Source organism: Gracilinanus agilis, chromosome 6 (assembly GCF_016433145.1).
Source record: "Gracilinanus agilis isolate LMUSP501 chromosome 6, AgileGrace, whole genome shotgun sequence".
NCBI classification, from domain to species: Eukaryota; Metazoa; Chordata; class Mammalia; order Didelphimorphia; family Didelphidae; genus Gracilinanus; species Gracilinanus agilis.
Genome location: NC_058135.1, coordinates 260,020,766 through 260,043,421, shown reverse-complemented (window position 1 = coordinate 260,043,421; position 22,656 = coordinate 260,020,766).

The following is a 22,656-nucleotide window of genomic DNA, read 5'->3' as shown; positions in this document are numbered from 1 at the left end:
CCTTCCTTCCTTCCTTCCTTCCTTCCTTCCTTCCCCCTAGAGGTCTCATTATGGGTCAACTCTGCTGTTGGGTCTTTCTAAATTAAAATAGGTTATTCTTTAGACTACAGTCATACAACCTCAACAGGTACATACTCAAGATTCTTCCAGTATGGTTGGGCCTGCCAGAGCTTATAAGGTGCTGGCATGAGCTCTCAGAATTGAGGCAGTCTTCCTGGTACAATGGAAGGAGTACTGGATTCAAAGTCTAGGACTTAGGTTCAAACCCTAGGTCTCTATGACCTTGGGAAAGTCACTTAAGGGCATCTCTCTGAAAAATGAGATCAGCTTAAATGATCCCTAAGGATGCTTTCCTCTTGTGGTAGGTGAAAGCTGAAATGGTCGAGGAAACAAAGGTTCAGGTTTCTGGAGCATTTCAATTTGTTAAGCAAGCATGTTAATTGCCTACAGAGTTGGAAACAGGCTCCTTCCTCAGCTTGGGGCTGGACTCCAAATATAGGCAGAGAAAGTCTTTAAACATTAAAAAATTCATCAAAGAAGACCAGTTAAATTATAGAAAACAATTAACCACACAAAAAATTGGGTAATCTGATTTCTAATTAGAGGAAAGATTAGGGACTTTCCAATTTGGGAGGGCAGAGTGAACAGGTGGATTCTCTGAAATCAGAAAAAGGAGATGTCCCACTCTCTCCAAGTGTTCTGTATACAATCAAAGGAACATGGAAACAATCACTGGTGGATCAGTATGGGACCAGTTTTCAGATAAGACATATGGGCTGCTTGAGATGTATAACTGTGTGAAAAGTCCTTGCATCAATCTTTGGGTCTGTCTAGGTTTCTGATGAGCATAACTTAGGTCCTTGGTTAAGTCTCTAAGCAGCACAGAGAAGTGGTCCAGTTTCCCAGCCACCCAGGGCTAGGTTCAAATAATGCAATAAGGTTTTTTTTCTAATTCCCACAATTGAATAACGTTTTCTCACAAGACAGGATTTTGTCTAGACTCATAATTGAATAGAAAAGGAACTAACTGAGCTAGTTCCAGAGTTGAGTCACAAGATGGAGGCAGTGTGGTTCAACCAATTCCCATGATTAACCACTTACTGTCCTCATCCCCTCCATTCCCTCATTCTGTCACTGTGGCTTAATCACATAATTTCCTTGGATCTCAGTTTCCTCATGTATAAAATGAGTAGGTAGGTCAGACTAGATGAACCTTAAAATCTATTCTCCTGTGTAATCTGGGCCAACTCACTTAATTTTTCTAAACCTCAGTTTCCTTATTGGTCAGATGAAGGTGGTTTGCCTTTAGAGAGCCTCTGACACCCCTTCCAAGTCCAGATCTGTAATCCTTTGGCCATTTACTTATTTCACAGGCTCTGGGTAAGGAGAGAAGAATAGTCTGTTTATTTCGACGCATGTTCCCTGATGAGCAAAGCTTCCTTCTGCCTTCTGGCCAGTTGGTAAATATTTGTTGAACTGAATCACGAGTTTAGTCCTTGTTGGGAAAACAGGGTGGAATCATTTACTTGGAGGTCTTAGGCCCCCAAGCGAAAATGTCAGAAAAGGCCCCTTTCCAGTTTTATTAATTATAAAATAAACATTGTCAAGCCAGTTGAGTGCATGGGCTAGCTGGGGAGGTCTGAGAACCAATGGGGAGAAAGGAAACTGTGGGCAGGGGCATTTTTCTGATTCTACCCCTATTCCCATGGGACTTTAGAACTTTCCCTGTCTAGGACCCATGGGCCCCATGAGCAATTAACCCTTAATAAGCTGAGTCATTAATCTTCAATTAGTGCGGAGCTTCTGCATCTGCAGGAGGCCTTTCCTGCTTCACCTCCCACTGCTCGCCTCCTCTCTCCTAGTGCCTTTCCTCTGGCATGACCTTCCATCTACTCTGTCTGTTTATGTGCGTATCTAGTTTGTACATAATTGTTTGCATGTTGTCTCTCCCATTAGAATGGGAGTCCTTGGAGGCAGGGACTGGGCTTTTATCTTTCTAGTGCTCAATATGGTGCCTGGCACATATCAGCTATTTAATAGATATTAGATAATTGATCAATTGCCAGAACTTTGCTCTGGGATTTCTGGGCAGGTCTTTGGGAGGCACTGGCACACTGCAGGTGCATCTTAGGTGAGGGAAGGAGGAACATACTAGTATTTTCTTTATTCTTCTCTTTGCATCTGTGATGGCAGGTAGTCTGTCAGCACCGAGAGTTTAAGCTATTTCAGATGGCTAGAGGCATTTAGAAAGATGAGCAGGGGTCTGGTCATAGCTTATTCCAAATGAGTTTCCTTTGTTTCTAGAAATATTTTCCAGTCTAATACTTTCATTTTACAAATGAGGAAACTGAGGTCCAGAAAGATTAAATGACTTATCCTTGATGACCCAGGAAAGTAAAACTTGAGGCTCCTTTTGGCTCACTTAGGGCAGTTAGGTGGAGCAAGAGATAAGAGTTCTGAGCCTGGAACCAGGAAGACTCATCTCCTTGAGTTCAAATCTGGCCTCAGACAGTGACTAGCTATGTGATCTTGGCAAATCACTTAATTCTGTTAGCCTCAGTTTCCTCATATGTAAAATGAGTTGGAGAAAGAAATGACAAACCACTCTTGTATCTTTACCAAGAAAATCCCAAATGGGGTCACCAAGAGTTACAACAACTGAAGAACTACAATATTTCAGTATAGGTAGTTTCCTTTGTAATCTGACACATTTCATACATTTAAAATCATTGTTCTGAGATGCAGTTCCTAGGTTTCACCAGACTGTCAAAGGAGCCTATGACATACAAAAAAGGGATTAAAGAACCTCTTCCTTAGGGGGAAGGCTCTAGCAGGTTGGCACATCCAAAAAGACTTCCATAAGGGTAATGTTTAAGCTGAATCTGGAAGAAGGCTATATCTCTAGTTCCATAAAATGATTCTAATAATATGTGCTAAGCTTAAGACTCTGTCAGCTTCCTAGCCATTCTCCTATGGACATTCTTCAGCATGTCAGTGTCTTTCAACACCTCTCTGTTAATTAATAGAGAGGAATGACTAATTAATGACAACTCTAAGTAATGACACCATCATCTCTGATGGAATATAAACATTTTGAAAGCAAAAGCCTTTTCATTTTTCCTCTTTCTGTCCCTAGCAACTACTATAATGGATGAGGAAACTGAGATCCAAAAAGATCAAGTGACTTTCCTATGAATACCCATAATGAAGGGACTTAATAAATTACATGCTGACTGATTTAATTTTATCATCAGCCTCAGTGACCACTGCCTAGTGCCTTGGAGGCAACTGAGCGGCTCAGTGGGTAGCATGGAGGACGTGCCCCCCCACCCCCCAGGAAGACTTAAATTTTAATCTGGCTTCAGGCCCTTACCAGCTGTGTAACCCTCAACAAGTCACCTAACTGCTCTCTGCCTTGATTTCTTCATCTGTAAAATAGGGATAATAATACGTATCTTTCAATGCTGTTGTGAGGATCATGAGAGATATAATTTATAAAGTACAATACAAATTCTAGCTATTATTTAATTTCCTCATCCCTTCACAGGGTTGTTGTCAGAATCAAGTGAGATAATGTATGTAAATTGCTTTGTAAACTTTCAAGTGTGATATAAATATTAACTCTTAGGAGTAGTAGTAGCTTTCACCAGTGTATTCTAGGCTTTATGTTTACAAGGATTTTCTCCCTAAACATTTTTGGAAGAGAATATATAGAACTCAGCTGCCAAACCACATCTCCATGTTCTGTTTCACTCTTCTGTCTCCAGGCCAGTATTATAATGTCATCCCCTTTTCATTCCAAGAGGGCATAAGAAGACAAAGATCAGTATTATAAATCCTAGATTGCTATGATCATTGGGATTCTGAGTATAAGAGAAGAGTCAGAAAAGCCAACTCTTGCCAATAGTTCTCAGCCAATTCCTGTGAGTAGTGTGTTTTGTACACAGTAGGCAATTAAAAATGGTCATGGAATTCAGCAGTCAGTTTGGTGAGGAAAGAGAATATATGGGAAAATGAGTTAGAAATGGAAGCAGAAGGGACTTAGGTTCTAAATGGATCTGAGGCTTTGTGACCCTGGGCAAGTCACTTAACCAGGCGATAGACATCCTGGTTTCCTCAAGGGGACGTAGGCATCCGCTCCTTCAAGAGGCGCTTCCTTAATCTCCTACTTGTTTGTACCCTCTTCCTTAAAAAATTATTCTGTGTGTACTTGGTCTATATTTTATACTGACATCTCTGCACTTGTTATTTCCCCCAGTGGAATACAAATTCCTTGAGCGTAGAGACTGTTTCTGGTTTTGTCTTTGTATTTTTTTTATTGGACAATGTAAATTGCCCAATGCAGAGTTGTCATTTAACAAATTCTTATTAAATCAGCGAAGGTACACCTCAGTTTCCTGTCTGTGAAATGGGAATCTTCATCCTATCAATAATAACTGATATGTATACCATTTAAGGTTGGTAAAACCCATCACATATACAATGCCATTAACGTAAAAGGATTTGCAGACCAGAAAGTGATTTATCACTGTCAGCCATGATTATTAATGTTGTAGCTGAATACAACAAAAAAGCCTGATCTATCATGCCTGCAGTATCACTTGAGGAATGAGGAACAAATTTATGGAAAGCTGAAATAAACAAACAACAATAGAAATAATAACTAATATTTATGTAGAGTTTACTAGTCACCAGGCATCACCTGATTTAAAAATGACAACCCACAAAAATACCCGAGATGTCCTAAGGTACCACAAGTTGATTGCCAAATCAGTGGCAGAGATGAGTGGTATGAACTCTGCCAAAGAGCAAAGAAATAAACTTAGTCTCAGAGAAGAGATAAGAAAAGACAGCTGCCCTACCTCCCTTGTGGGAGTGTGCTATCCACAGGCATGGGGTATATATTTCAAAGTCTTCATGGATTTTGATATTTTTCTTTTCTTCTTTTTTAGAAAAATCTTTTTGGTTATAAGAGATAACTCTCTTGGAAGTGGGAAAAAGGAAGATATAGTAGTAAATTTAGATGATGGAAAATAAGATATCATTAAAATTCATTTTAAGAAATAATAATAATAAATGAATAAATGGAAACACAAGAGATGTCCTAAGACAGTAAAGGATAACTGCCAAAAGAGTGGTGCCAAATAATGAGTGGCATGAATTCAGAAGATGGAGAGAGATTACATAGCTGGAACTTGAAGGTTAAGAAAGTAGGGATATTTAGCCTGGAAAAGACTTATGGTGGTCGATGAGCACTGTTTTCAAATATTTCAATCAGTCAATAAACATTTTTAAGTATCTACAACGTGCCAGGCACTGTGCTAAGCTCTGGGGGTTACAAGAAGAGGCAAAAGACAGCCCCTGCCCTCAAGGAGCTAACAATCTAACATTATGCTACCTGAAGGGCACTCATGTGGAAGAAGAATTATAATTGCTCTGCTTGGCCCTAGAAGATAGCAATAGGAAGGATGATAGGCGCTGCAGAGTCAACATGAGGCTAGATACCATAACAATCAGTTCTATCCAAAGTAGAATGGGCTACTTTGAGAAACCAAGAGTTCTCCCATGCTTGAAGTCTTCAACCAAAGAGTAGAGGAACATTTATTTGTTGGGTCTATTGTTTTAGGAGATTCTCATTTGGGTATGGGTCTGGAATGGATGGTATCTGAGGTCCCTTTCAACATTAAAATTCCATTATTCTCTTGTTTAGGAAGACAGAAAAAGACTTTGGGTAGAGTTGGAGAAGAGCTGACCATGACAGCAGGTGGACACGAGATGTTTTGTGGATGGTAACTGACTCGTTTTGGCTGAAGCACAGGATGCATATAGGTGAATAGTGGCAAATGAGAAAGGAAATTGAGGCTGGAGTCAAATCTACAAAAGGAAAGCTGGAGGGCATAGAGGATAGAGAGCTGGACCTGGAATAAGGAAGACCTGAGTTCAAATCCTACTTCAGGCATTTACTAGCTGTATGGTCCTGTACTAAGTCATGTCTGTTTGCCTTTATTCCTCCTCTATAACACAGGGATAATAACAGTACCCAGCTCCCAGGGTTGCAGTGAAGACCAAATGAGACAACATATAAAATACTAAATAAACCTTAACAACACTCCAAAACAAGGACAAATGCCACATATTTCTCAATGCATCCTTCAAGAACCAGCTCAAACATTATTTGGTTTTCTCCTCATATACCCACTACTAGAAATGCCTTCTCTCTCGTTTTGCTCCCACGTTACTGTGTATTTCTTTAAGCATTCACCTTCTCACTTGTAATTTTATTTACCTATATTTTGTTACATTGAAATAAAGAAACCAAGTATCATATAGACAAACGACTTAGTTAGCAGAGCGTGTGATTGCAAAACAAGCCAATTTCAAGGCTCTCCTAGCCAAGAACATTGGGAATTGGTTTCTACCCAGTTAATAGAGGATTTGGAGGGAGTGAAAAATGAGAAAACCAGTTTGAAGTGATCATGACAACAGGTTTCTAATGGTGGAAGATGTTGAGAGACAATCAGGTGAGGGCTAGAGGGGTTTTCTTGTGGTTCAGCGATGGTGGGGACAGAGTAAACTTGTCACTTAAAATCAGGTGACTTACAAGCAGCTGAAACTTAGCTTCACAAAATGGTGGTTAAAAAATAAAATGGAGTCACGTTATTTTTAATATTACAAGTCAAATCATCTCCATTGCCAGTTTATAAACTCTTTGAGGGCAGAGACTTTGATCTGTTATGAGAAAAATGAGCACTGGATTTGGGAGGCAGAAGACCTGAATTCAAATCCTAGCTTCATTAATTACTTCCTCTTTGACCTTAGGCAAGTCAACTTACTCCTCTGGGACTCAGTTTCCTTACCTGTTAAATAAACTAGATTTGGACTCAAAAATCTCGGGGGCTCATTCTAGCCTTAAATCTGACGTTAGGGGCAGGAATATTTCAGTGTTATCTTTGTACCTCAAGTGCCTAGTACAAAAGATGCTTGATCGATGTTTAATTGATGGATTGATCTATGATCTCCTTTATCTACTACATAGTGGGTATTTAATCTATCGAAAAAGAATGGATAAATGAAGGAACTTCTCTTTCCCTGGCAGATTTCAGAGTGGAGAAAGTGATAGGCTTGTATTCAAATTCTGCTCCGAGTTGCTAGCAGTCAGTAAAACTCTGAATTTCAATTTCTCATCTATAAAAAAGAGGCATGTTAGATGAATCCTAAAAGTCCCTTCCAGAGATAAATCCATGATTCTGTTTCTTTCTGGGCCTTAGTTTCCTTATCTGTAAAATCTGAACTTGGTGATTTCTCAGGTCCCATCTAGCTTAGATACTCTGAGGCTCTTTAATGACAAATGCCTTTGAAGAAATGGTCATTTGATAAATGAATTAGACCATGTCTAGAAAATGATAGCCATGGAAAAGAAGAGGAAAGCAACCCCCTACCCAAAATCCCAAAGGATCTTAGCTGATCATGTTTATAAGCAATAATATTAACAAATGTTTATTAGATTGGAGCAGAGCCTTTAAAAATCATTTTATTTATTAAGAATAGAAGCTAACATTTCTCCACTGTCTTAAGGTTTGCAAAGTGATTTACATACCATACCAGATCACCTTTGATCCTAACAACCTTGGGCCAGTTGGTAGTATAGGCATCATTACCCTCATTACATGGGGCACCTCGATGGTGTCCAGTGCTGGATCTAGCCTCAGATAGCTGTGTGAACCTGGGTGAGTCACTTAACCCTGTTTGCCTTAGTTTCCTCATCTGTAAAATGAGCTGGAGAAGGAAATGGCAAACCACTCCAGTATCTTGTCCAAGAAAGCCCCGAATGGAGTCACAAAGAATGGAACATGACCAAAACAACTAAATAACAGTAACAACCCCCCCCCCCCATTCTATAATGCAGATGAAGAAATGGAGGATTCCAGGGGTTAGATCAGTGGTTCCCAAACTTTTTTAGCCTGCTGCCCCCTTTCCAGAAAAAATATTACTTAGCCCCCTGGAAGTTAATTTTTTAAAATTTTAATAGCAATTAATAGGAAAGATAAATGCACCTGTGGCCATCACCTCTCCGCTGGATCGCTGCAGCACCCACCAGGGGGCAGTGGCACCCACTTTGGGAATCACTGGGTTAGATGATTTACTAACTACCACACAGCCAGTAAGGGAGGAGAATATGCATTTTGTTTAGCTTCTTACTAACGTCCCAAACCATTAAAATCCAAGCCAGAGAAAACGAAACTCTGGTGACCCTTAGGAAGAGCGTTTAATGAATGTACCAGGCAGTCTCGATCTGGGCCTGCGTACCCCATCGATATCCTCGGGCTAGGATCAGGCCAGTTCATTTCCGTGGCTGGTAGATTCCTATGGCTGCTCTGTGCCAAAATATTAAAAGATGATCTTGCAGCTAATAAAGGAGCTGCAGCTGTGTATTTTCTTTGCAAACAACTCTTCTGCAAACCCTTCTGCCCTGGCTGGACCACGACCAAGATAAAACTCATCTCTCTCCCATCTGGGACTCTGGGCCCACTACACAGCTGGAGAATGCTAAAAGCAGAAACCACATAATCCCAGTTCCTAATGCCTGCTGCCCGGATTTAGCAAGGCAGCCAAATCCTCCATAGCCCTACTTGCTTGCCTCAGCTTGGTTATGAAATACACCCTTTGCATTTGTCCGATGCGGTCCTCCTCCACCCTACCCCAGCCCTACGTGCGTGCACTCTTGGAATGTCTGACACTTTGAGATTCAACTCAAGGGGCATCTCCTTCATGAGGCCCTTCAGAAAAGGAAACTGAGGCCCAGAAGGGAAGAAGTGACTTGACCAGGATCACATAGCAGGTTACAGGTAAAGTTGGACCTGGAATCCAGGTATCTGGCCTCCTTATGCCATCTTTTATAACCCACAAAAGAGAAGGTGAATATATTGGTTCAATCCAACCTATAATGAGGCTGATTTTATGAAATGAAAGCTGGAAGACCTATTCCCTGCTATGGAAGGGGTAGCCCCCAAGCCAAAAACAAACAGTTTTCTTCCTTGCTCTGACTGAAAGGGCTCTGGCTACAGTAAAGGGACTGAAGTCCATTGTGGGCGTCTAAAATGAAATCTCCTCAATCTCTGGAGCCCCAGCTGGTGATCAATCGACCTTTAAAAGTCTCATCCCTGGCTAGATAATCTCCTTTTATAGCAAAGTCATGCCACCTGCCTGGGTGAGATCATGGAGTTAGGAGAGAAAAGGAAATACCAAAGGACACGGATATGATGCATAAGGCTTGAGAGGCCGGAAGAATCCCTCCAGAGATGCCCCCATGCAGAAGAGCTACCTCAGATCACAGCTGAGGCCAGGAAAGTGGAGGTGTAGAAATTCCAGGGTTCTCTTTCCTGCTCCAGGTATAATCTTCAGTATGTCATTTTGCCACAAAAATGGTCATTTTCCTACTCTGAGCCTCTTATATTTTTATTTTATTTTTATTTTATTTTTATTCTTAAAAATCCTCATCTTCTCTCTTAGAATCAATACTGTATATCACTTCTAAGATAGAAGAGTGGTAAGGGCTGGACAATGGGGGTTAAGTGACTTGCCTAGGGTCACCCAGCTAAGAAGTGTCTGAGGCCACATTTGAACCCAGGATTACCTGTCTCTAGGTCTGGCTCTCAATCTACCGAGTCATCTACCTGCCCTCTACTCTGAGACTTTTAAATAAAAGGGTTGGGGAAGGGCTCAGTGGATTGAGTCAGGCTCAGAGACAGGAGGTCCTGGGTTCAAATCTGGCCTCAGATACTTTCTAGCTATGTGACCCTGGGCAAGTCACTTAACCCCCATTGCCTAGCCCTTAGAGCTCTTATGCCTTAGAACCAATACCCAGTATTGATTCTAAGATGGAAGGTAAGGGCTCAAAACAAACAAACAATCAAATAAATAAATAAATAAATGAGTTGGATTAGAAAATCTCAAAGTTGCCTTTCAGCTATGGCCTGAAAGATGGAAATTTGTTTATACAAGTGTTCTTTGAATAAAAACACTGAGCTAGCTGAATCTGGGTGGGTGGCTACTTGGTGTGAAGACAGTAGGAAGATGTAGAGAATTCAAAGATCATAGATTTGTAACTGGAAGGAACCTCTGTCTCCATTTCACAGATAAAGAAATTGAGTCCCAGAGAAGACTTGCACCCAGTGAAAAGAGCCAGAATTCAAACCCAGTTCTTGATACTTCCCACTGCATCACACTGCTTCTCTGGGGCAATCAGTGATATAGCCAGCATTGGCCCCCAGGTCCTCTGACTCCAAATCCAGTAGTCCCTGTCCTCAAAGGGCTCACAGTCTGGTCAGGGAGATGAGACCTATGAAGAACAGCTCTCACCCAAAGAAGCTATTTGTGGCAAGCAGCCTCTGAAGGACACAGAGTGCTTGAGTTCAGAGTGAGGAGGGAAGGATCAGGTTACTTCCCACTGGGTGATGGGGCTTCTTGGAGGAAGTAGGGCCTCAGCTAGACCCTGAAGGATGTCAAGGGGCAGAGGGAATAGCATAAACAGTTTCAGACTGAACTCAGTAGACATGATCTCCAACAGTGGAATGGAGCTCCTCCCTTCAGAAAACCCAGAGTAAATGAAATAAATTAATTAATGATTGAATTAATTAATGAATGAATGAGTAAATATGTGGATGGATAGATGCATGCATAAGTAAATAAGAAAGCCCAGAATAAAATAAATAAATGAATTAATGAATGAATGAATTAATGAGTGAATAAATAGGTGGATGTTGAGATGCATGAATGAATAAGTAAGCCAAAGTAAAGTAAATAAATGAATTAATGAATGAATAAATAAATAGATGGATGGATAGATGCATGCATGAATGAACAAGAAAGCCCAAAGTAAAACAAACAAACAAGTTTTTTAAAGTCCCTATTACAAAATCCTATACTCACAGCACAGATAAACCAGAGGGAATTAACCTGGGGGGTACATTTTAGCAAGGGCAGCTACAAGGTCCAAGAGTTAGTTCTGAGTTCAACTGAAGCTTCAGTCACTTCCTAGCTGTGTGATCTAGGGGTCACTGAACCCTGTTTGCCTCAGTTTCCTCATCTGTCAAATAAGCTGGAGAAGGAAATGGCAAACTACTCCAGCATCTTTGCCCCCTGAATGGGATCACAAAGAATCGGACACAACTGAAAAGAACTAAACAAAAGCAATTTAGCAACAGGGTGAATGCAATTCTCCTGTTAAAGTTAAGTTTCTCAGACCCCATTCACCCTTTTCCTCCTTAAATTTCCTCAGAGACCTTAGCCTAGACCAGTGGTTCCCAAACTTTTTTGGCCTACCTCCCCACTTCCAGAAAAAATATTACTTAGCCCCTCTGGAAATTCATTTTTTAAAAAAATTTAATAGCAATTAATAAGAAAGATAATTGCACCTGTGGCCATCACTGCTCCCCTGGAATGCTGCAGCACCCACCAGGGGGCGATGGCGCCCACTTTGGGAATCACTGCAGACCTACCCTTGACCTTTAGTGTACTCGGCTGGGGATCATTTGTGCAGTAAGGATAATGATTGATACGTGAAAAAAGTGCTTTAAGGCTCCCACTTCCATATACATGGTCCCCTTTGTGAGGTATAGGTATTATTTAAGGATTATTAGAGATGAGGAAACTTAAGACAAATGAAGACTTCAGTGACTTGCCTACCAGAGGCAGGATTTTGAATCAGATTCTCTCCTGACCTCAAATCCACTACTGACCTCTTCAGTCCTACTAGAGCGTAAGCTTCTTGAGGGCAGGGATAGTTATTCCAGCTCCTAGCACAAGGCTTTGGCACCCAGGGGGCATTCAATAAAGTTCTGTGAAATGAATAGTCTCCATATAGATGATTTGTGGATTCATTATGGGAAGCAATGTGACAGAGGGAGAAGGTCAATGGTCAGGAAGCCTAAGGAATATGAGTTGTATGAGGGGAACAAATCATTTTACCTTGGAAGTAAATTAATTAAATTTCCTTAATTTCCTCATCTAAAATAAGACTGAATTGAATTCTTTTGAAATCCTTTCTGCACCTAAACCTCCTCCACAAAATAAGCTGGGGCAATGAGATAGAGAACCAACTCTGGGGACAGGAGGTCCTGGGTTCAAATCTAACCTCAGATACTTCCTGGCTATGTGACCCTGGGCAAGTCACTTAACTTAAGGACTAGTCCTTCTGCCTTGAAACCAAAACTTAGTATTGATTCTAAGAGAGAAGGTGAAGTAAAAAATAAAAATGAAAATGAAAAACATTGCAGAAGAAGAGTTGAAATGTACCCTTCCTTTTGTTCCAAAGGTAGGGCACTAATGATGTGGAATATTGCATAGACTATCAGATATTGGCTGGTTTTGCTGAACTACCATCTTCCTCCCTTTCCTTTTTTAATCTTTGTTTGAAGAGATGTTTCAATGGATGGAGAAAAAAGGGGGCATATCTAGAAATGAATGTGATGGCAAAACAAATGGCATTAACAAATAAAATGGAACAGGGCAGATAGAGAGCCAGGTCTGAGGATGGGAGGTCCTGGGTTCAACTGTGACTTCCTAGCTGTGTGAACCCTGGGCAAGTCACTTAATCTCAATGGTCTAGTCCAGTGATGGGCAAATTTTTTAAAGAGGGGACCAAAGGAAAGGAAAAAAAAATTAGGAGGGCCAACATAATTTCTTAAAAAATAACGATACACTTTACAGAATTCTTGTATTTTTTGTGATACTAAGCCATCTCTGGTCCAGTCCCTACAGCTCTTCAGCCTTAGAACTGATGCTTAGTATAGATTCCAAGACAGAAGATATGGGTTAAAAATAAACAAATTAATGAATGAGTGAATAAACAAACAAATAAAATGGAACAAAATGAAAGGGTCTAGAGAGGATCAATATGTAGGCTGAAATCTCCCCTGTGTAAGGGCAGGAGTTGGAGAAGAGAGAAAGCTGTGAGCAAAGCACTGAACTGATTAAGGAAAGAAAGGGAGGATCATGGAGGTCTGTGGATAGCAAGTATCAGGATTTGGGTTGGGTGGTAACTAGGAAATGAATGAACCACAAATGAGGAGTGGCTATGTAGTAATGGCGGTGAAGAGGATCAGGTTGGAAGTGGTGATGGCGAGCAAGGAGTATCCCAACTCCTTCACTTCAACTAGTACATTGGAGGTACTCCTAGTGCTGAAAAGTGTCCAGGGTGAGGCTGGGGCATCAAGAGAGCCACATTGGGGCAGCTGGGTGGCTCAGTGGATTGAGAGTCAGGCCTAGAGATGGGAGGTCCTAGGTTCAACAGACACTTCCCAGCTGTGTGACCCTGGGCAAGTCACTTGACCCCCATTGCCTACCCTTACCACTCTTCCACCTAGGAGCCAATACACAAAAATTAACGGTTTAAAAAAAAATAAAAAAATAAAAAAAAGAGAGAGCCACATGTCACAGTGTGCCAGAAGATGAAAGGAGTGAAAAACAAAAAGCTTTTCAGATAAAAGTGAGTTTGTTGCTTTAGGGACAAGTATTCCAGGTAGCACAGGACAAAGGGGTTGCAGGATCCATCTACAGTGGGACATAGATGGCTTGGGTGTAGGGGAATGGGAATAAGGCAGCAGGTATTAGGTGACTTAAACAGTGACAGCCTGGGGTGCAAGTTCACTGGGATAGGAAAGGAATGAAGTGGGGTTGGGAGTTGGTTAATCATTGATGAATGGTGGGTTATTAACATCACCAGGGCTTTGGCCTCCAGGCAGAGTCATCTCAGGGTGTGAAAGTAGCTCAGGTGAGGGATCTAGAGGGAATCATGCTTCTTTTCTTTTTTTTAAGACCTCACCTTCCATCTTAGTATCAGGTCTAAAATAGAAGAGCAGCAAGGGGGTTAAATACTTGTTCAGAGTCACACAGTTAAGAATCTGAGGTCAAATTTGAACCCAGATCCTCCTGATTCCAGGCCTAGAACTCAATCCACTGTGCTATCTAGCTGCCTGGGAATAGTGTTTTTTGCCTTTCCTTGCAGGCAGGCCAAGCTAGGAGATAAGTAGAGGGAAAACATTTTTATTCCCTGTAAGCAGGAAGAGGTCTTCTTCAAGTGGAAAGAGATCACCATCAGTGTAGGAGACAGGAAGATAAAGGACTTAATTGTGTATAAATAATTTTGTATGTTAAATATAGGGCAGCTAGGTTGTCTACTGTATAGAGTACCAGGTTTGGAGTCAGGAAGACCTGAGTTCAAATCCAGACCCAGACATTTAATAGCTGTATGACCCTGGACAAGCCACTTAATCTTGTTTGTCTCAGTTTCCTCATCTGTTGAATGAGCTGAAGAAGGGAATGGCAAACCATTTCAGTATCTTTGCCAAGAAAACCCCAATAAAAAGATTAAAAAAAAAAAGGAAATTCCATTCGGGGTCTCAAAGAATCTCAGACATGACTGAAATGACTGAATTACAATATTAATGGTTAATTATGGTCACCATTACTGTACTATTCCCCCCCCTTACTTTCAGAGAACAGTTAAAGGGGGAAATGGCTCAGCAAGATAGGGTGAAAACAGGATAGGTCTCCAATAGAAGTAAGCTCCTTGAGGGTAGAGACTGTACATCTTTAATCTTTGCAAATCCCTCAATTAGTACAGTGTCAGGCTCATTAAATAATGCTTCTATAACAGAAGTCCCCAATTCTATAACCCTTTCAGGCTTACAAAGTGTCCCCTCCCCAAAACATTCTTGAGAGAAGAGAGAAGAGAGAAATTTTACATATGAAGAAACTGAGTCACATTTTTTTAAAGGGACTCACCTCTAGTTAGTTACAAGACTAATATGGGAGCAGGGTATCTATTATATATATTGCTTAAGTAAATTTTATTTTTTCAAGCAAAGATCTGCCTTCTCTTCTTTGAGAGCAGGGCTCCAGACCTAGGTCTCCTGACTCTTCCCAGTGCTAGAGGGGAGCTCTCCTGGACACTCTGGTGAGAACACTAGAGGCAACCAACCAAGGTGTCGAGAAGATGGGGAGCCCAGGAGGGAAAAGGAGAATAGCATTAATGATTAGAGTTAAAGAGGACCCAAGTGAGATGTGTGAAAAAGTACAAAATCATCTCTCCTGGTCTATATTCCACTTTGCAGATTAGAATGTGCACTGGCCCTGGGTCAAATCTTGCCTCTGAAATTTATAATCTTCATGATCTCAGGCAAGTCACCTCACTTGACTTGGCCACAGTTTCCTTTCCTATAAAATAATGGTTTAGAACAGTGATTCCCAAAGTGGGTGCCATCGCCCCCTGGTGGGTGCTGCAGCTATCCAGGGGAGCTGTGATGGCCACAGGTGCATTTGGGGGTGGTGAATAAGGGGGCAGTGATAGTATGTGACAGGGGGCACTAAGTAATATTTTTTCTGGAAAGGGGGTGGTAGGCCAAAAAAGTTTGGGAACCACTGGTTTAGAGGGACAACCCTTCTAACTCTAAGGCTATGTTCTTGGGATCTTGGGTCCCCCATTTCTTCATTGGGTAACTCTGGGTAAGTCACTTAGAAAGCCTCAGTTTTCTCATCTATAAAATGGAGGTAATGAAACTTCTAATCTGGATCATTATCAAGAAAGCAGTTTATTAATCATAAAGCACTATGGAATTACATGTCTGTGGATCTGAGATTCCATAACACTCTCTCCACTGGGTAGATCACAATCTACCAAAGCCAAAAAAGGCAATGATCCCTTTGACTTTTTATTAAGGGAAACGAAGAGTATTGAAATAAGGAGATGGTGTAACTCTGCTCGGGTGAGACCATATCTGTGTTGAGTTGTAAGCGCTCCATTTTAATTAGGCTAAGTTAGAGAAAGGTAACCAGGGGAGTGAAGGGTCCCAAGATGGCGTCATAGTTGAAGGTACGAGGGGTGTTTAACCCACTGAAGAGGAGGCTCAGGGGCAACATGATAGATACCTTCAGTTATTTAAAGGTCTGTCAGGGGGAAAGAGGACTTAGCCTGTTTGGCCCCAGAAGGTAGAGCTAAGAACAATGGAGAGAATCTGGGAAGAGTCAATTTGGGATGTGATAAAAGAAGAAACTCTTAACTATTAGGGTTGTCATCCAAAAGTGAGGACAGATTACCTCATGAGGCATGGGGTTCCTGTTCATTTGAGGTCTTCAAAGGATGGCTAAATGACCATCTGCCCAGCATTCTTTAATGGTTGAAAGAGATAGAGCCACCAAGGTCTCTCCTAGCTCAAGAGATTCTGTGATTGAGGGACTTTGTTTGAGTAAAGTTACTTGGAAGCAGGGGGCTCGCATTGGGATTCTAGGTCCCTTGCACACATTCTGCTGAGTGACACGCCTATCACGCTAATAAAGAGAGTGGAGAATAAAGCCAATTTAGGCTTAAGTTTCAATAGTATGGTTGGAAGCCAAAGAAAACTACAGTTGGAAACATGGACCGAGTGCTTATATCATCTCAGCTGCAGAATGCCAACAGAATGAAAAAGGTCAGAGCAGTACAACTGAAAACACACACACACACACACACACACACACACACACACACACTCACACACTCACACACACATACCCCTGAGCTTCTCACCAACCTTCTGTTTAAAATTCACGTTAAAGTCAAGTCCCTAAAGCAACATTTTCTTACGGAAAAAGACAGATACTCATTTATTTAAATAATAACCCTGTTCACTGGATCATATGTTTAGCACTAGAAGGGCTTGAGGTCATGGAGTTCAACCCCCTCATTTTACAGATGAGAAAAACCAAGACTCACAGTGATTAAGTTACTTGTACAAGGTCACACAGTCAATGGGAAGCAAGTTACAGTACAGAGTACTAGCCTAGTCCTTAAGTTTTATTGATGCCTTTTTGTTTTTTAATTAGTTATTTCCCAATGATACTAATTCTTCCATTGAACCCTCCCCTTATGGTAAAGTAAAGCCAAAATAACCACCAAAGGAACCACATCTGACAGTGTCTGCAACATCCCATACACACAGTGGTCCCCTCCTATCCTCCTAGAATACAGAGCCATATTTCTTTATCTATTCTCCAGGACAGAGATTAATTATTGCAATTAATCTGAGTTTTGTTTTCAATTATATTACTGTAGTTACTCTGAATATTGTTTTCCTGCTTTGGCTTTCTTCACTCCACACCAGCGGTTCCCCATTACATACCAATCAATTAATCAATGAGCATTTGTCAAGCATTTGCTATGCACCAGACATTGTACCCTGAGCTAGGGATACAGAGCCCAAACCAACAGGTCCAGCTTTTAAAGAACTTACAAGCTATGGGTGGAGATAACAAGCACACAGATCTTCCTGGCCATCTCCAGCCATGAAACCTCTATTTGGATCATCAGTAATCCAGGCCATACCCCTGGATCCCCCTGGCTTGAATAGATGAGTTTGTGTCTTATCTTCAGGATAGAGAGAAGGCTTCTTGCCATTTACTGTATTTTCTAGGCCACGCCTTATGAAACATTCTTGTTCAGCCTCAGCCCCTTTATACCTTTCCTATGTTGTGCTGGTTTTCTCTTTAGAATTTTGCAAGCCCCTAGAAGGCTCCAATTGTTTTACTTGCTTGCCTTTGTATCCCTACAGTGGGACTGACACCGATTAAGAGTTTAATAAGTATTTTATCTATGTTTCTATCTATGTATCTATCTATCTATCTATGTATCTATCTATCTATCTATCTATCTATCTATCTATCTATATATCTATCTATGTATCTATCTATATATCTATCTATGTATCTATCTATGTATCTATGTATCTATGTATCTATCTATGTATCTATGTATCTATCTATCTATCCATCCATCCATCCATCCGTCTGTCCATTTATCTATCTAGCCACCCACCCACCCATCTATCCATCCATCCATCCATCCATCCATCCATCCATCCATCCATCCATTTATCTATCTATCTATCTATCTATCTATCTATCTATCCATTTGTCCATCATCTTCATATCTATGTATCCATCATCTCTCTTTATCTCTCTGTCTCTTTTACTAATCCATCTATTAATTTGTCTTCTGTTGTTGGTCAGTTGTTTGGGTCTGACTCTTCATGATCCCATGGATCAATGTTGTCCATGGATTTTTCTTGGTAAAAACACTCAAGTGGTTTGCCATTTCCTTCTTAAGGCAAACATAGGTTAAATGACTTGCTCAGGGTCACACAGCTAGTAAGTATCTAAGGCCAGATTTGGGTTCAGTTCTTCCCAATTTCAGACTCACCACTCTATCCACTTTGCCACTTAGTTGCACCAAAAAACTGAGCTATACTATAATGCTATAGGGTGGTGCAGTGGAAAAAATGCTGGTTTGGGAGTCAGAGACCTCAGCAGAAATTCTGACTTTTCCACTAATCAGGGTACTTCAGGGCAAGTCAGGTCACCTATTTGGGGCTTCAGTGTCCTCAAATGTAAAGTGAGAAGTATGGCTCAATGACTGTGAAGGCCCCTTTTGATTCTAAATCTAGGATCTTTATAAAATCGAGGTTGGGAATAGAGATATAAAAGTTACTTGCATGACGTTAAAAAGTTACAGAACAAGGTATCATTTCTGTTTCCACATCTCTCCCACCCATCCTACTCTTTCCACCCACAGAAACTCAGCTCTGGCTTACGCCTCCATCACTCCCTCCTGGACCACTGCAATAGTCTCCTAGGTGGTCCACCTATTTCTACTGTCTTCCCCACCTCAATTCATCCTCCATAGATCTACCAACATAAGACTCCTAAAACAGATCTGATGTTGTTTCTCTACTCAAAACTGCTCAGTGATTTCCTATTTCCCTCTAGGATAAAATACGAACTCTGGGATCTGGCATCTAAAACTATCCACAATCTAGCTTCAACTTCCCTTTCTAGTGTTCATTGATATTATTCTCTTCCACGCTCACTCAGTCCTGGTCAAAATGTCTTATTAGTGTATCCCTACACATGACATTTTCCACCTTGGTGCCTTCACATATGTCAGGATGGTACTTCCTCTGCCCATCTTCCTTTTAGAAACTTGAGCTTCCTTCAAAGGAGATCAGGGGATGACTCCTACATAAAGCCTTTCTTGAGTCTCCCACTCATTAATTTTTCTATCCCCCAAATAGGGGGCATCTAAGCGGTACAAGGAAGTCCTGAAGTCAGGAAGACTTATCTTCAGGGATACACACCTGACCTCAGACACTTAGTAGCTGTTTGATCCTGGGCAAGTCACTTAACCGTGTTTGCCTCAGTTTTCTCATCTATAAAATGAGCTGGAGAAGGAAATGGCAAACCACTCTATTATCTTTGCCAAGAAAACCCAAATGGAGTCTTAAAGGGTTGGACATGACTTAAAACAACTCAACCATAGCAAACTTCCAAAATTCAATTATTGTGAATTTACTTAGAATACACACACAGATGCAAACATATGTGTATAAATATGTCATATTTATAGATATACATTTACACAAAGAGATGCAAACATATGTGTATATGCACATATGTTTACACACACATATATACATTTATACCCAAAGATGCAAGCATATGTGTGTATACACATGCATTTACACATATATACATTTACACACAGAGATGCAAACATATGAATATGTATATATACATGCATATATTTACACAGAGATACAAACATGCAAATGTGTATACACATACATTTACACAGATGTGCAAACATATATGTGCATATACGTGCATTTATGCACACATATATTTACACACAGATACAAACATATGTGTGCATGCATATACATTTACACACATGCACAAACACACATGCACAAACACACGTGTGCATATACACTCATACACATAGTTACACATACATATTACATGTGTATATGTAGACATTTACACCTTTACAAATATACATATATTAACACACAGAGATACAAACATACACATGCATTTACACAAGCATACATTTAAACCCAGAGATATAAACATATGTGTACACACTCATGTAATATAATGTTTATAACATGCATCTCATATGATACAATGCTTGTTGGACTGACAAATATGAAAGAGCAGAGAACTTCAGAACTGAGCTTCGAGGAAAACTAACAGCAATTGTGGTACGTCTTTAAACTCTGTGTCCCCAGCAGGCTGGCACAGTGGACTTAACAAATGGCCATTAAATTTCTTTAAGAGATTTTTGTTGCTCTCATTTGAGTTGGCGCTGCCTAGATTGCCCCCTTTTTTCCTCTCTCTGACCTCTTCCATAGAACCATCCCTAATAACAAAGACTTGTTTTAAAGGAAAAAGAGAAAAGAAAAAACAACTGATGAATATATTAAAAAATGTGAGATTATATACAATGTTCTCTACCTGTGGATCTCCCCAACCCTCTACCTCTCTCAAAGGAGTAGTGTCTATTAAGGTTTGGTTTTTTTTTTAACCCTTACCTTCCATCTAAGAATCAATAGTATGTATTGGTTCCAAGGCAGAAGAGCGCTAAGAGCTAGGTGACTTGCCCAGGGTCCGGGGCTAGATTTGAAACCAGGACCTCCTATCTGTAGGTCTGGCTCTCCTACCTGCCCCTTGTCTATTAAGTTTTAACATTAGTCCTATAAGGACCGCTCTATGTTAAATCCTCTGACTTCATTCAAGAGGAAGCTGTAAACCAGAGGAGTGATCACTTGCCCAAGGTAGCAGAGCTAGCGAGTGGCTGAGGCTTTGGGCTCTTGGTCCAGCCTGTTTCCCCTTCTGCCATCGTGGTAGCCATCTCTGAAATGATGGTTAAAGCCCCTGCTTTGAGACAACGATTACACCAGAGTGGGGGGGTTTTCCTACAAGATACTAATGGACTCTTTGAGCCTCTGCCAGCAGGATTCTAAGACTTCTCAACAAATTTATCTAATGGAAATCCTGGCCTTGCTGGTGGGGGTGACGGCTCTCAGGATTCGCCTGGGGGCCACTTACTTTCCAATTTCTAAGCATTATGATCCAGGCAGAACATCCACCTCGATGGAGCTTATGACTTAATTACTCATGTCCAAGTCAGCCTGGAAATGTGGGCAGCAGTTTTGATCCCGGCCATGGGGCACTCAGCTCCCTACCGAGGCCGAGCGGGCCGGCAGCCTGCCCCCATGATTTATGAATTCTTTCCTTGGCTGGAGCCCCTCTCGGGGCTCTCCCGGGATGCTGAAGAGTTCAGTTGGCGTACAGGGATGTCGACAAAAATTCAAACCGAGCCTCGCTTTTTATCTCTGGATAACGCCTGCGGTGCATCGAGCGTTTGCTCTTCCCTTGTGCTTTCTGCCCGCCTGGAAGGGAGCCAGATGTTGAAACATCCACGCACACACCTTGAGTCAATATTTCTTCTCTTTGGAAAGTCATCAGGGTGAGTCTCTCAGGGTAGCGGCGGGCTTCAAGTCAGACGAGCAAGCGCGCTCGCTCCCGAGCAGTCTGCTTCCAAAGGAACCGACTGATAAAATATTTATATTTGGGACCCTGTCCTGGGTTCTGGTTTATTTGTTTTAGAAATTTTTACAGAGCGAGACAATGTTCCTAGCAGGAAAGATGTGGATTTGCTCACTTTGGTTCTTGATTTGCGGTTTTTGTTATTGGACAGAGCGATCCCGGGGGGAGGAAATGACTGCCGGGAGACGGGTTCTCAACTCGCTTGTGTAAGGTGATGGAGACAATTCCACCCGGCCTTCTGGAGTACTTCTTCATTTTTAAAAATACTTCGGCTTCTGCCTTAGTATCAAATCCAAGGCAGAAGAGTAGGAAGGGCTCTGCAATCTGGGTTGAATGACTGGCCCAGGATCACACAGCTAGGAAGTGTCTCTGGCCCTATATGAACCCAGGACCTCCTGACCCCAGGCTTGGTGACCTAGCCACTGTGCTACCCAGCTACCCCATCCTGCAGTACTTCCAAAAAGCAGTTAATTCCCAGGGCGGCATTTACTCCACTTTGGATTTGGCCAGTTTGGGCCCAATGGCTGATTTGGAGTCCCAGGACCTGAATTCATATACTATCTCTGCTTTTTATTGCTGAAGTTCTAATAGTAATTCATGCCAATGGGAATGGACTTTTTTCTCCCTGAGGGACAAACAGATGAAGGGTAGAGCTGGAGGGAGGCCAAACTTTCAGGCTGGGGGGGCAAGAAGTACTGGATGTGGAGTCACAAACCCTAAGTTCAAATTGTACATCTATACTAGGTGAGTGACGTTGGGGAAGTTTTTTTGGTTTTGTTTTGGTTTTTACCTCTTCTTGGCCTTAGATTCCTCCTGAATATAATGAAAGAATCAGACTAAATGACCTCTATGCTCTCGTCCAGTTCTAGACCTACGACCTCTATAATTCTTTGTTTTAAGGCTTTACCTTCTCTTAGTATCATTTTTTAAAAAAAGCTTTATCTTATGTCATGGAATCAATATGAAGAATGAGTTCCAAGACAGAAGTGCAATAAAATCTAGGAATCTAGGGTTATATGACTTGCTCAGGGTCACATAGCCACAAAGTGTCTAGGGCCACATTTGAACCCAGGACCTCCCATCTCTAGGCTTGGCTCTCTATTCACTGAGCCACCCAGCTTCCCCCTTCATATCAATTCTAAGACTGAAGAGTGATAAGAGTTAAATAAATGCTTGAGGTCAGCTTAGAAAGAAAGAAAGAAAGAAAGAAAGAAAGAAAGAAAGAAAGAAAGA